A 16,047-nucleotide genomic window follows, 5' to 3' on the forward strand; every position below is an offset into this window, starting at 1 on the left:
ATTGCAAATCAGGCAAGGTGAAGCTGGACCGTGGCCCCTGAGATCTGGCCCTAATCACCGGAAGTAAATGGGTGATATGTGATAAAACTAGATCTAAATATAAGACACAGATTTGGCTGATTTAGAAAACTGAACCCACAGCAAAGAGTAAATACTTAAAAAGGCATGAAAAAGTACAGCTACTGAATATTATATAATTGTTAAACATTTATACAAGCATACATTAGTATGACATTCTAGCATTATAATCGCAACGGTCTAGTGAACAGAATGCTTTGGCATGAATGTAAAAAGTAGCACAGCAAACAATAGGGACCCTTTCATCTATTTGCAAAAGAGACGCATATGATTATTTGCCTGCATAAACAAACATCCATTCTACAAATCCATATTTCCTGCGGTTGTTATACATCTGCAGCCATTGTGAAGTAACTTGTCTGTGGACCAAGCTTTGCCTTTGTAGACTTGTTATAAAGAAAAACAGCAAAAATATCAGAATATTTAAGGGAAATAAAGCTTGAGTTCTACCAATTTAACAAAATTAATGTTGAAAATTGTTGTTAATATTACAGCTCCTGCACAAAACAACACAAATGTACAAGTGAACTTCATGCACTATTCAGAATGTGTAAGTCACATTGTAAATATGCACTTTCCGTAACAATTCACTAAAACAAGAAAGACTAAGAATAAAAAATTCACAATAATGTAATACAATATTGTGTACAAAAAAATGTGTGAAAATGATCACTGGTCTAAGTTGTTTACCTGGGAACTCTCACTCACAAGGGGTGGAAGGTCATGCTTAGATGATTCTGATAGAGATCTTACCTTCAGATTGAGCCTCAGATTCTTAGAAGATCCCTCAGAGGCCCAATTATAGCATGCACTCTCCCCGCCTTTAAGCCCAATAAATGGACCATGCAAACCAATGCCTACTGATTTCCAAGCCGTTTTGGTTTTGTTGCACCCATAACATCATTGGAGACATTGGAGGAAGCAGTAAGCCTGTCTCCAAAGCCCTCGACTAATTAAGTCCCTCATTACTGTCCTGCATCTACACAGGTACTCCACGCTCTAAAGTCCAGATTCAGCTCTGTGCGAAAAGGGAAAAGGGCCAGACAGACAAACAAAGCCAAAGGCTACAGTTTTGGCAGATAAATTGGAGTGGAAGGGAATTATTGATGTGCAACTCTACTGAAATGCTGCTGGCTCAGCAAAGCTCAAGGATCTCATTCATTTTGGCGGTGAGGGAATGTGTGATGTAGAAGCAGATTATACCAGTTGTGTTTGACAAATGCATTAGGCTGGATGGATCAGCAAACAAAATATGATCCGTGCAGTCCTTTTAAAAGCCTCTAGCTCATTTATTGCCATTACCCTGGAGGTAAATGGCATGGAAAATGGGCATTTTCACAAAGGAAACCATTAAAGGAAAAGTGAAAGCTTCCTTTACAGCATGTATACATACAGTATATGCAATCTCATCTGACTCCACTGACAATCAATAAAGGACTGATAACACCCTTCAGTTATTCGATTTTTGGAAAATTCAAGCTTGACCGATAAACAGAAGTCATGGAAATACACTCAATATTTCTCAGCACTGAGCAAATTCATTTCTCCCTGAGCTACAGCACATGCCTTATTTTGATTAACATCAATATTCCTGTATTTAAGATACAAAAACGATCAATTATGTCCTGTACGTAAGGTTCAATTGTCTACAAAACCAGCACCAGTCCCTTTTGCAGATCAATGAAAATTACCATATCACAAAACACACATGCACAAAAAATAATATTTAGAAAGAAATATAGCTTGTTAATATACAGATTAATATAGACATACACTACCATCTATAAGTTTGGGGTCAGTAAAAAATTTTTTTATTATTATTTTTTAAAGAATTCTCTTATGCTCACTAAGACTGCATATTTTTATTTGATCAAAAATACAGTAAAAACTGCAATAATGTGAAGTATTATTACAATTTAAAATAACTATTTTCTATATTAAATAACTATATTCCTGTAATGGCAAAGCTGAATTTTCAGCATCATTACTCCAGTCTTCAGTGTCACATGATCCTTCAGAAATCATTCTAATATGCTGATTTGAAACATTTCTTATTATCATTGATGTTAAATACATTGTGCTGCTTAAAATTTTCGTGGAAAGTGACACTTTTCAAGATTCTTTGATAAATAGAAAGTACAGCATTTATTTGAAATAGAAATCTTTTGTAATATTATAAATGTCTTCACTGTCATTTTTTATCAATTTAATCCATCCTTGCTGAATTAAGTATCAATTTCTTTAAAAAAATTAATTTTTATATATTATATATATATATATATATATATATATATATATATATATCTTACGGATCCCAAACTTTTGAATGTTAGTGTATATAAAATATATCTTGGAATTTGGGGGCAATGTAGCCTATCTTAAAACTTCTCCCAGTGCATACAACTACTTTAAGCAAGAACAACATAAAATCTTTTTTCTTTTTTTTTTTTTGTCAATTGCCTTTTTTGTCAGTTTATTTCTCTATTGTGTACAGACTAAAATTGTGGTGCATACACTCTGTACCAGCTCGCAACATGAAAACATTATTCACATCCCTCATTCCCACAGCAGAATGTGGGCTATATAGCATCTTGGACACAAAAATATATATTTAATATATAAAAATAATCAATGAGAAAATAAATTTTTTTAATGCTAAATATACCTGGGTTTACTCTGCTTTCTGCTGGTGAAGTACATTATCCTCATTGACTGAGCAAGAGCTTTTACATCAAATAACTAATTTTGTTTATGTCTTGGTTAGTCATAATTTTACTCCCTTATGACCTGTCACCATTGGTAAGCCATGAAAACTTGAAAAATGAAAAGAAATGGACTGATCAGGGACATTAAACAACAATTTCAGCCTACTGCACACTGTTAACAAATCATACGATATATGAGGAAGAAAACACACCAGCAGGAAGGAGCCCTGGCTTCTCCCTGCCTGACATCCAATAGTATTTAGAGGAGCTAAGCCGTGATGGCTCCATGTCTCATCCTCACGATCTCCATCGACCCATCTGTTCAGATAAATTGATGGAGCTCAGAGAGCATCTTCTCCTCTATGAAGTCCCCCCATGAGCTAGCAATTAATTTGCTCCCAGACCTTGAGTTACTCCCAGTGCTTGCCAAAAACAGGCACACAGATTTGTTAGCCTGCTCAGCCACAGACAGCAATTCTGCTCATGTTTACATTGGGTTAATGAACACATCTCTGTTGGTTTGGAAAGGCTATGCCAGGGGTGTCCAAAATGCGGCCCGGGGATGAATTTCAAACGGCCCGCAGCTTGTCAGTTAAAATCTATTATACGTGGCCCGCCAAATCGTGCAGTTTCACAAAGTCAACACAAGGCACTACTGCCAAGTCTATGATTTTAGGCCAGGGAAATATTAACGCGCCAAAAGCAGAACGAAACCGTGCTACTTGTGCGCATTGCGCAGGGCGTGACTCACGCGCTCACAAATGTGTTTACTTGCTGAGAGTCTCGATCACATGACCACTAAACAACCAGTGAGAAGTGTTCGAGTTCGGTGTAGAGGTCTCAGGTACAAGCTGCAAATCTTTCTGTGATTTAATTCAGTTTAAAGCTAGTTGAAACAGCGCTGACTTTATTTAACAACACTAACGTGCAAATCATGAGAAACATTGAGCCGATCCAGTTAGAATACTTTTCAACCAACAATTCACCAACATTTATCATGGATTTACAGTGGTAACACTAACTGTAACCGTGGTATTTTGTCAGAAATGTAGGTTAATATCTCATTTTATTTAATTTTTAATGTAGACATGTATTAAATGAGTAATAAAGACCAAATTACAGACTATTTTTTGTCATAAACTTGCGGTTTTGTGCATTCGTATTTATATTAAATGTGTTTATAGACTAAATACTATAAAACCATTCTAGATATAGAAACAATAATTTTACTTTTTACCATGTAATGAGGTGCCATGTGTGGTTTTACCTGCGGTGATCTAGAGTACTTTTTAATTTAAATAAGAATAGAGTTCTAATTCAATAATAATATTTAAATTTCACCCTTTAAAAACGAGGTTGTTAAAAGTTTTACAGATATTTGTGTATTAAATTCTGTGTCCTATGTCAAGCTACTCTACTGTCAGCTTCATGAAACTATATATATATATATATATATATATATATATAAAAGCTATTTTTTTTTTATTGACGCCGGCTACAATACTGAAGTTTCTTCAGGATTCAGTCCCTTTATGAGCAACTTGCCATAGAGGATGTTGCTACAGGAGCCTAGACATATAATGTTATTATATGAAAGTACTGTCGTAAGTAACGGTGCATCGCTTTATACATGTATCCCACCTCTCTATTGCGCCCTGTGCACTTCCCTCCCACCAAGACCCCCTTTTATTTCTGCTGCTACCTCTCAGTAAATGTTTATATTCTGTATATACTGTACACACTCCTTCAGGATGTGAACCTAGGACATCAGCGTTCAGCTTGCATTTTTTATTTATTGTGCTATATGCATTTTTGCCAAGAATAGACCTTATTCAGAGCAGCGCCATGACAGGTATAAAAGCAAGGCTGTGGATTTCGAAGACCGCGTTTTCAATGGCATCCGCTGAGAAAAAGCTGTATAAAGCTCTTAGGTCACTTATAATTAACAGCTCATATTGTTGAGAGTTTGTTGTCTCGTAAAATTTCTTGGAAAGATATTTTTGCAGTGTTTCATCAGCAGAACAATCCAAAACACATTAAATAACAGTACAACCCACTAAAGAGATGTCTATCTTTCACAGCCTCACTTTTATTCCAGTTAAAACTCAAAGATGGCACTGCTGCGGATAAGGTCTATAGATGACTAAAATGCTCTGAAACAAAAGTGCAGAGCATTAGCCTGCTTTAAGGTCAGATAGATGGGCGAAAAAATTCAGTAACTTCTGAATTTCTGAAAAGAGTCATGGAAGACATGGCTACATTCATTAAAAGGGTATTAAGATGAATAGCCATTGTAGGGCACTGCCATCAGAAAGTAATTTCTTTTCAGCACAGTACGACCAGAGATAGTGACAGGCCATTACAAGTTTAGTGCCTGGCGCTGATGTCCTACAGGAGGACACAGAACAAAAGAGACAGAGGCAAAAAGTAATGTGAGAGAAGGAAGGTGAAGGCAGTCAAGAATAGTATACAGCGTATTAGAAAGAGCCTAACAGGGAAATGAGTGAATATTCTTAAGGCCAGGTGATGGATGGTTTTGTCACCCATGTTTTTTTTTTTTTCAGTCCTCTGCTGATCGCTTCATTATTAAGGTTTGGATGCACAAGCATGAAGTTACATTTTCGGCCCATTAGCCTCTTTGAGAGGACCATTAAGCCTGACCACTTTAATGTAAACTAAGGAAAATTGACCTTGTAAAAAAGGAAATGGGAGAGAGAGAGAGAGAGAGAGAGAGAGAGAGAGAGAGACCTATAGTGATTCTGAATGCTACTACACCAGGATTCATGATCATTTTGTCATGCCATCTTATCGCTTATGATGTAGTAAATTACAGTCATGCAGGAACTATTGCAGATTATTGATCTGACTACAGGATTTGTTAATATGCATAGAATCAGACCCTTATCTGTTTTTTCCCTGCAAGAAATACAGAATACCCAGATGAGGGGAAGAATAAGTCCATTAACATCATGCAGAGCAAAGAAATGAGTCAAGTAAAGTTTAATTTAAAAACAGCATCATCCAATTAGCACAAAAAAACAGTCCCTTCATTATCAGGGCTTGTTGTTTGCAACCTTCCACATATATATACACACACAATGTATATAGTAACATTTTGTAATGTTTTTAAAAGAAGTCTTTTATGGCTGCATGAAATCTCAAAGGCAGCATTTTTTTAATGCATTTTTTTTTAATATAAAAAAAAAAAATCAAATACAGTAATATTGTGAAACATAATTAAAATAATGGTTTTCTATTTTAATATATATTAACAAGTAAATTAATATTGTGATTGCAAAGCTAAATTTTCAGCATCCATTATTCTAGTCTTCTGTGTCACATTTCTTTTTTTTTTGTTTCTAGAATTTATTCATTCATTTAAAGTGCCCTTATTATGCTATTTTAAAGGTTCCTAATTTTGTTTTGGAAGTCTCCTACAATAGGTTTACATGCAACCAAGGTCAAAAAACACTTTAATTTGATCATAATATACAATGCACTTTACCTCATTTCTCAAAGAGTCTGAAAACGGTTCGTTTGAAAATTCAGTCTCTCTAAATCCCTTTCTGCGATCCTACTCTGCTCTGACTGGTCAGAGGAACCAGTCTGTTATGATTGGTCTAAAAAGCGTAATGGGGCACTTCAAAGGCTAAAAAGTGTTTGCCAATTCATTTTGAAAACAATGCTTCTTTAGCTTAAATCACTCTAGAACAATTAACAGATCACAATTTACAATGCAAATTGATGTGAGAACAAGGATCAGTCTGAATTCACTATGGCTGCCCCCTAATAGTCGACTAACCGTTAGTCAACGAGAAGAGGCTTAGTCGACCAAAATTTTATTAGTCGCAGGGGGAAAAAAATGTCTGACGGACAGATCGTTAATAGCTGGTCTATGTGATAATTACAGTACATCAGGCAGGACATACAAATGCTCGCCAATTATTCATCGACTTCAAATATGGCTTATCATCTGAATCATGTAAGTTAGCAACTGTACATGGCCACTCCCTTTAAAGTTAACCTAGAAAAACGTGGGCTATTCAAGTGTTTGTGTGGAGTGTGAAAGCTGAATAGTAGTGTGCTTACTGCATGACAGCTAACATGGAGGCGCCGGTGCGATCACTTGCACTTAAAATACTCTGTAATTTTTGGTCATACAGATAAGAGTAATACATATTTTGAATCTGTGAAGAGTCTACTTTGATTTGTGTACACTCACAAATCAACAACAAAACATTGTGCTTTGGTAAAATAATGAAAGCAACCAGGGTGTGCTTTCTTCAGTTTCTCTCTGTGAACTTGAGTGCGCCAAAAAAAAAAAAAAAAAGAACCGAAACTCCATGTAAACTTGCCTCACAGAGATGAAAAATATATCTATAGAAAGCAAAATGTCTACTTTTAAATGGACCAATTCAAATGGAAAACAAATATTCTCAGGTTAAGTAATCCATATGAAATGTGCATATAGGTGCGTCCACTACTGCGGAGATGACGAGTCAGCATCATCAACTTCATCACTGCAGCCGAAAATACAGAAAACACTAGTTTATTAATTAATTATTAAAATGTTAAAGCAATCTCCTTGCTGTTTTTCCCTGACGCATTCATAATCACTACTTTTGCCGGTGCGATGTGGCAAAAATTAATCGAGGGCAGCCCTAGAATTCACATGCATTACATGCATGACATCACCGCCATTGGTAACATTTTGAATTCTGAACATTCTATCAATGATAGTCATAGCATGTCTGAAATCACTCCCTTAAACATAATACTGCACTATAGTTTGTGCACTAAGCTATGCAAACTGTAGTTTTGGCTGTTAGGTCTTATATCGTCATTGCCATGAATCCATTTAATCTCCAAATCAGAGTACTTTACAGCTCATTAGCTCTAAGAACATTAGTGAAGCTTTGATTGGTGTTCAAGACTAATTGAGTTTACATGTTTTACATAAATTTGATTTAAGCTGCCCCATCAACTTTTTCCGGACGTGATCCACACAGTGTGTTCTTACAGTCCACAGCATGGCATACACTTAGCATTCCACTACAATTATCATCACACAACAACAACAAGGATGATGCCATTTAGCTGGTTATGAAAGGTTATAATCTAATGTTTGAACCAATTCGAGATCAGTGACAAATGGGTGACATCAATGTGATGTGTGTCCTTAAGAAACAAGGTAATCACATTGCAGCCAGTCTGCCCCCTGGGTCTCAGCACTGCTGCAGTAAAGGCTCAGTGAATCTATCTGCCTGGATTAACATGCCCCGATAAGGGTTGAGTTGACAGGAAAGCCAATTAAAGCTCTACCAATCTTTATGAAAACTCTGTATCTATACATTCAGTGGCTCAATGAGTTGTAAAAACCAAGCCCATACTATCCCATGATGGTACTGCAAGTTTAAGATAGTGGTCAGAGCTGCATTTATTCTGCAGAGCATGCAGGTCGTCATTATTTGTATAGACACACTTAAATGCTCTAGTCTTAGCATCTTATATATAGTACATACAGTAAACACACACACAAATATACAAACAGTACATATATTTATTATTATAAAACGGTTAGTTCCTGTTCTTGATTCTGATTGGTCTATAGCTGTGTTTTATTCACGATAAAACACGGCTATGACCGCTTCACCCAAAGGTTCTGTGTAACACTACACAACACCATTAGCAGCCACTCTTAACAACGTAAACTGTTTGTTCTCAATATTGTTCATTTAAGCTTACTGTATTATGTAGAAGAGTATTGTGAGAAAGAGATCGAGTGAGCGAGTTTATTACCTGCATTCAGATTTAGCATTTTCCTTCAGGTCAGTCCTATGTTCATAATAAAAAATCTGTTTAAATGTCTGCTGCAATATCTTGTCCTTTTAACAGTTAAGGGGTTTTCCTATGACTGACAGCACTACACAAAGCATTTGTCAGTTGCGTCTTGGTCCGTGTTCACAACTGTTCAGTCTTTTCAATATAAAAGTCTTTGCTACTGACTGACACACTCATAAAGACAGTTTTTCCCGCATCTAATGGCGTAATAATGTATCTTCTGTTGCTGTTCATGGTCAGGGACTATTTTTCGGCAGAAGGAAGGCTTTTGGTGAAAGTTTAATTCATGAAAGTTGCATTGATACATATTTTTGGCTTTAATATTTGTATTGTGTGGTAACCGTTTTATAAAAGTAATAAGGTACTCGCGGCTAGTGCTGTATCGTGAATAAGTCACGGCTGAAAGGGGTTGCAGGCACTCTGCTTCGTGTCGTGCTTAACAACGCCCTTCAGCCGTGACTTATTCACAATACAGCACAGCTTTGAGTACCTTATTGCTTACTAAAACTAATTATTAAATAAATTTGTTTGGTGTTTATATAAATATTTCACATTTCACTTTTCACATTTTCAGGGTTCTCCAAGCAGAAGTTGTCATACTTGGGTAAATGTCTATAATGGAGAAAGGGAAATGACTGCAAATATAATTTTGGTATTGGCATTTGCTCTAATAGAAAAAGAAAAAAAAATCTCTAATAGCGTTTCCACGACTTTTCAAAAGAGGGAAAAAATAGAGAGAGATTGATTACAGCAGTCAGAAGAGAGAAACATGTCAAATTTGCCGTCACTCCCTCAGCCGTTGAAACACGTACCTCGCACCAGAGGTAATTCGATTTTTGTCATTTACTGCCAAGGTAATATAACACAAGTATAGCATTATAAATTATACTACATTAAAAAAAACAAAAAAAAAACAAAAAACACTTCACTAGATTTGCGATGTTGATAACTGTTTAAACGCGTCATCACATGGTCCATAATCATACTTATCATTATTGTTATTATTATTTGTAGTAATACTAAGCATGTAATTCTGTTCTACAAAATGTAAAGTCCAAAAATAAAAAAAAAATCTGCGTAAATCATGAATTACATATTTTGTATGCTAAGATTGCAGTTGGATTCAAAGATTATGTTGAACAGACAATCTAAGGTAAGAGACAAACATAACAACGGTAGATGATGACTCATACAGTTAATTTAAATCAACAAATACATATTTTTTGGTGCCCCAAAATATTACATCATGTTATTATAACTTAATTTTACAAATTGCATATTCACAAGCTCTCTTGACTCTGCAGTTTGGTTGGCTCAATGCTGTAATCCATTCAAACAAAAATGAGCATTTAATATGACACAGCAATAACATATCTACCCCAGAGGTACTGCAGCCAACATATTCTCCCAGCCTGCTTGAAGAAAATACATTCAAATGTTGACACTGCCTAATGCGTTACTGCTCATTTACAGATTGATTGTGTTTCACTGTATAAACAACTACATTTTCTAGATGTTTCTTTGTCATTATTCTAGTATTGGGTGCAGTTGATCATTTATTATGTTATTTCAGTATGATATCCAAGACAGTACAAACCCTTTGGCATCTGCAGGGATTTTAGTCAAAGCTGAATATCTCTCATACTGATTCATGACACATACAACAGCACTGATATTTGGGATAGTTTAATCAAGAAAAGAAAATCTTACATTATTCAAATTAATGTATTAATTTTATATATACATACACACACACACACACACACACACACATGTATATATGTAAGTATGTATAATTCATGCATACATTCTTGCATCCACCACATTAAATCACATACTTAAACAAACATTCACACACCCAGCATATGAACCACCAACAGATCTAGGTCACTTTAAAAAATGGAACATTTAATTTTCCAGGTACCAGTACCAATTCCAGTTGCAGGATATTGGATCATAAGAAACCGAAAAAGATCTTCAATAATGCAAGACTTCCTCCCACGAGCGGCAAAAAAAGTGGTGAAGCTGTAAATGGACAGAGGATCTGCTTAACTACCATCTGGACACTAATGTGATTTATTGTTAAGGTGCTGAAATGTTAATCTTTGGCAGCTCTTAATATAGATACACAAAAAACTGCAGTTAAAAGACACAGAGAAAAAGAAAAGGAGAGTGTGGGGGTGGTTTAACATTGCATGCAGTATGAGTTACGCATCTCATACAAAACAGCATATGTTAAGATCTAAATTCTGTCCATGACCCGAGCCAGCTGGGCATTGAGTCTCTCTTGAAGCATGCTGACAGCACAACAGGTAAAGAGAACAAAACAACCGGATGCTGGGCAGAGGTCAGTCTTTTTTAAAGATAACATGCTATGAGACTCAGTTTCAGAAGCACACAATCTTCTTCCAGTTCTCACTGTTAAAATAACAGTAAATGTTCCCTGAACTCACACTTCCCATGTTCAGAGATACAGGCCAAAAATCATCTTAATCAATAATTTTATGTATTTTTCTTAATTACTTTTTTCTCTTTTTAATTATTTTCCCTTACTTATTTTTGTTTTTAGAATTGCTTTTTCAATTTAAATAATATTTCTCTTTATTGTGCCTATATAAAGCATTTTGAATTACTATCATGTATGAAATATGATATATAAATATAGATTTCCCTTGCCTTGAGCATTAAACATTTTTTTTTTTTTTTCAGTGTATACACATTTAGGCTCTGTTTTCACCCCACCGCTGTCCATCTGCTGCTCAGACGGGAATAAACTTCACCCAGTGTCAAACTCATGAATTTCAAGTCAAGTTCAGTGCATGAACAGCAGCATCCTCTGAATACTCGATTCCCTCTCATTCCCCATACTTGTATCCACATCCTCTCTTGTGAAGCATAATTTAGTGTAATTAAAAATACATTAGAAAATAATGACAAACAACAGAGCAAAACAAAATGACACTAGCAATTGACACTGTCCTTCTCATTAAAGATACACCTATACTAAATTTCTCTGCCGATAGCCAATTATTCAGAATACAGATATTTGATTATCTTAAGGACTGTATTATAAACCAATGAAATGGGGTGCAATAATAAGATACGATTAGAGTTATCACTTAATATTTCTGTAATACGGCCAAATCATTCACAAAATCATGAAAAAAGGAATGCGCATGGAAGTCAATGGGTGCCGTCAACTGTCTGGTTACCAACATTCTTCAAAATATCTTCTTTTGTGTTCAACAGAAGAAACTCATACAGGTTTGGAACAACTTGAGTGAGTAAATGATGACAAAATAAAATGTACATTTTTGGGCGATCTATCCCTTTAAGTGTGTCAAAACGCTGTTATTATTTGAATTTTGTGATAAAATGGACAGAATTTGAAAGTTTATTATCAGAAGTAACAAAGCTCTTTGTGATTATTGGATGGGAGGTGCGCTATAAACAATGTTTGTAACCTACACCAAACATTATTTGGAACTGGCAACCCGGCTTGAACTACAGGTGATTCATAGGGTCAAATAGAGCCTGCTTTAACATTGGCATTTTTAAATGTTTATGCGTTATTGTCGCGTTAATTTTGACAGCCTTAAATTCAATACAAGAGACATTTTCTTCACACACAGTATGAGTTAGAGTCTGACAGGTCTTTTAGTCCTCTTTTGATCGACAGGATATAATTGCCCCAGATCATCAGCCGATAGTAAAAATAATGGCTTTTACCAGTCAATACAGATTATTGGCCAATACAAATGTGCACCCATATTGGTGCATCCCTAATTTGAATACCCTCAGTTTCCTTGAGCCATCACAGAGACCACTGGTGAAAGATAGTCCAAGACATGCAGTGAACGTTATGAAAACAAGCATGTAGCCTAAAATAGGCAGTGTCATTCATTGAATTCATTGAAAAGATGCTCTTTCTTCTCATGCCTTTATAAGTGAGACAAAAGAATGCACCAAAACAGTGAATTAGCATATTTGCATATTGCATTTCACACATCATCAAAATAAGACTGATGGTAACACTTTATTTTGATGGTCCTCTTGAGTCTTTAGACATTCTATTGACTATTACACCTACATTTACAAAAAACAGAGGCAGAGAGTGCTACACGGGTGTCTTGATATATCCACTGGTGCTCATTGGATGTGATGGAGGTAAACATCAAACCATGTAGACGAAATACTTTCAAGGCACTCAGGTATTCTTAAACAAGTGGTAATTACTGAATCCAAGACAGCTGGTTAATATGTAGGTGTGGCTAAGATTAGCCTCTTGGTACAGAGAGAGAAAAAAAAAATGAAAGAAAAAATATATAATGATGATGCACTGATATTTATATTTAAAAATTTAAATTTATTATTAGTATCCCGTTTTTTATTATAACTATACTTTTTCAGACCCCCCCCCCCCCCCCCCCCCATTTTTAGTATCCTTTTTTCTTTTCTTTTTTTTATTATTATACCTATACTTTTTTTCCCCACCCTAATTATTATCATTATATTTTTTTTCCATTTATTTTTATTTATTTATTTATTTATTTTTTCTCTCTGTACCAAGAGGCTAATCTTAGCCACACCTACATATTAACCAGCTGTCTTGGATTCAGTAACTACCACTTGTTTACTGTCCTGAAGAAGGCTATGTTGCCGAAACGCGTAGATCTACTTTTATTTTGTTTTAATGATTTAAGCCCAGTTCATTAAAGGCTTTTTATTGTACCACGTGAGTGCCTTGGAAGTATTTCATCTACATATTACACCTACATGTCAACTAACTCTAAAACTGTCTACTTAATATATGCTAACACTTTATTTTGATAGTCCCCAACAGACATTCTACTGACTATAAGTAACTTTACAAGTACATGTCAGCTTATTCAACTAACCCTTACCCCTTATTCTACTAACCCTAACAGTCTACTAATACTCAACTAATACTCTAATGAGAGTTAGTAGACATGTAGGTACAATGTTAAATGTTACTTATAGTCAACAGAATGTCTAAAGTGGACCATCGAAATAAAGTGTAACCCAACTGACTGATTCATTCGGGAAACTAGTTAGCTAACAAATAACACAAAAAGACAATCTCCTAACACTCCGTTTTAATCAATGCAGTCTCAAAATACATTTAACCCTGATATTGCAGACATAATGACAGCCTCACCCAAGTTTAAGCACAAGGAAAAATCTTTTGAGGAAAAACTAAGTGTGTTTTGCTCAGTCATCCAATTTAATGTGTCTCTATAGGGTGGAGACTGCCAAAATCCCTGCCCCTCTGTTCTGGGTTCAGACAGGCTCAGGCTCCTACAGTCATTGATTTTACCCCTTATTAAATGTGTATTAATCTACAAAAGCTCCATTAAAGTGAACTTAACCCTTTCATGCACACTAATCAGCTATTAAAAGGTCATGTTGGGTAGGTTCTAATGGCATAGTTGTATCATAGCATACAGTATGACTTCTCTGAATTGAACTAATCCTTCAAATACTGAATTCATAGTTTTCAGAAAAAGTTACTTTTCTGTTTATTACTCTTAATATAATTTTAAATTCAACACTTAAAGATTAAAAACAATTAGGGGGGAAATCAATTCACAAAGGAAAATAAATCATGCACAAAGGATAAAAAGCAATGTAATGTAAATACATTCCATTCATTTTATCTGTCAACATTTGTAATGTATCAGTTTTTCTTTTTTTTCTTTTTTTACATGAATGTATTTATGGAAGTAACCATGAGGATAAAATGCCATTGTTAATAATGAGATGATTTTAAAGGAATCGGAAGAAAGAGTACATCAAGCACACAAATGCTCCTTTACGAGACTGAATTAACACAAAAGAAGGCTGACAATGCAAAAGAGATTTCAAAACATCAGCAGTTTACCTGCAGGAAATGTTCAAGAAAGCCCAGAGTCTGAATGTGTTTTGTTTTATTACTCTCCTTTGTGTTGTATGCTATTATTTTTCCTTTGGATTTATAATGAAAGCACAAACACTTCTAACAACAGTCACACTATCTAAGGGTGACGAACACAAGATAAAATATCCTAATTGTTAATGCACTATGGCAAGTTAACTGGCCTTTAAAACTCATTTAAAAGTGTTATCGACAAATAAGTTACTCCTTTTGATGAACACAGACACAAGAAGCTCCACGTTGACAAGCGCAATATTACCGTAAGCCATTTCTCTGTGGTTATTAGAAACAGAGCAGAATTTCACAATGTCAGCAGGCCTTATCAAAGCAATTAATCACCGCCTTGAGTGAGTTACATGAAAAAGCATTCTTCTCACTCATCACATCAGACTCACAAACACTGTAATGTGATGGCGGAAACTCTCATCACCTCTAATAACATCCAGCTGACAATAAACCCCCGGTCAATGCTATAATTATTGGGACCAATGATTCAGGCCGGTTCCTCCGCCTATAAATACAGGCCCTGTGCTTAAGCACAGCAATTGTGGAAGCAGTTTTAAACAAGGTGAGGTGCATTTGCTGCAGTCCTGTTTTGTGCTTCGTCTGGTGAAATGGTACAAGCACCCTCATTAGGGTTGACACACCGGCATCCTCCGAGGGTGCCCGGGAAAATTGACAGGCTCATTACCGCAAGTCTCCTTGAGCGTAGAGATTTTGTTTAAGGAGAGATGACAGTTCTATTTACCCAGAGTGCCTCCGCTTTACCTCCACTCTCACACACAGAGGAAAACACCACTGATATGGGGATTTAGTGTTTGAAGGTAGGCATTGCACTAAGCTGCTGTTAATATGGCACACTAAAATATGCTATAAACCTTTTGGATTGTTTGTCAATCATCTGTGCGCATGTTAATTGACATGCAGGGACCTGTGGACCGTCTTGTATCCATTGTATTCAAACTCTCTTGAATCTGACACAGAGTGCTTTCTCCTCTTTAAGGAACCCATCCAGTGTGGTCTGAATTCTTGGGAGCTGCTGCGCTGATGTCGCCCTTGATTAGCAAGCAAAATACAAGAGAACCATTGTGATCTGCAATTCACTTGAGAGAATGAAAGCTCTACAGACATCCCCTTCTGACTGATATAAAGCATGAATCTGTTTGAATGATCTCAATGAAAGCTCACTGGAATTAACATTAATAAGGCTCGGCACTCCCAGACTAGTTTCTGTAAGTCAGCTTGGATGGATGGATGGATGGATGAAAAGATAGAACAACAGAGACAAACAGATAGATATAACTATGGATGGATGGATGGATGGAACAACAGACAGACAAAAAGATAGATAGAGCTATACACAGATGGATGGATGGATGGATGGATGGATGGATGGATGGATGGATGGATGGATGAAAAGATAGAACAACAAAGACAAACAGATAGAACTATACACAGATGGATGGATGAATGGATGGATGAAAAGAT

General features: G+C 35.8%; 1 protein-coding gene across 4 annotated transcripts in view; it reads right to left on the minus strand.

Moving 5' to 3' along the window:
* rgs6 (regulator of G protein signaling 6) overlaps positions 1-16,047 on the minus strand; it is a 76,188-nt gene that overhangs the window by 39,588 nt on the left and 20,553 nt on the right. Inside the window, exon 1 of one of the 4 annotated variants that reach the window (XM_051874388.1) lies at positions 832-1,051. The exons of the other annotated variants lie outside the window; for them this stretch is intronic. The gene's annotated coding sequence lies outside the window, so the exon portion shown is untranslated. Of the gene's footprint in view, positions 1-831; positions 1,052-16,047 lie in introns of those variants that run through there. 4 annotated transcript variants of the gene reach the window in all.

This window comes from Ctenopharyngodon idella, chromosome 20 (genome assembly GCF_019924925.1).
Source record: "Ctenopharyngodon idella isolate HZGC_01 chromosome 20, HZGC01, whole genome shotgun sequence".
Lineage (NCBI taxonomy): Eukaryota > Metazoa > Chordata > Actinopteri > Cypriniformes > Xenocyprididae > Ctenopharyngodon > Ctenopharyngodon idella.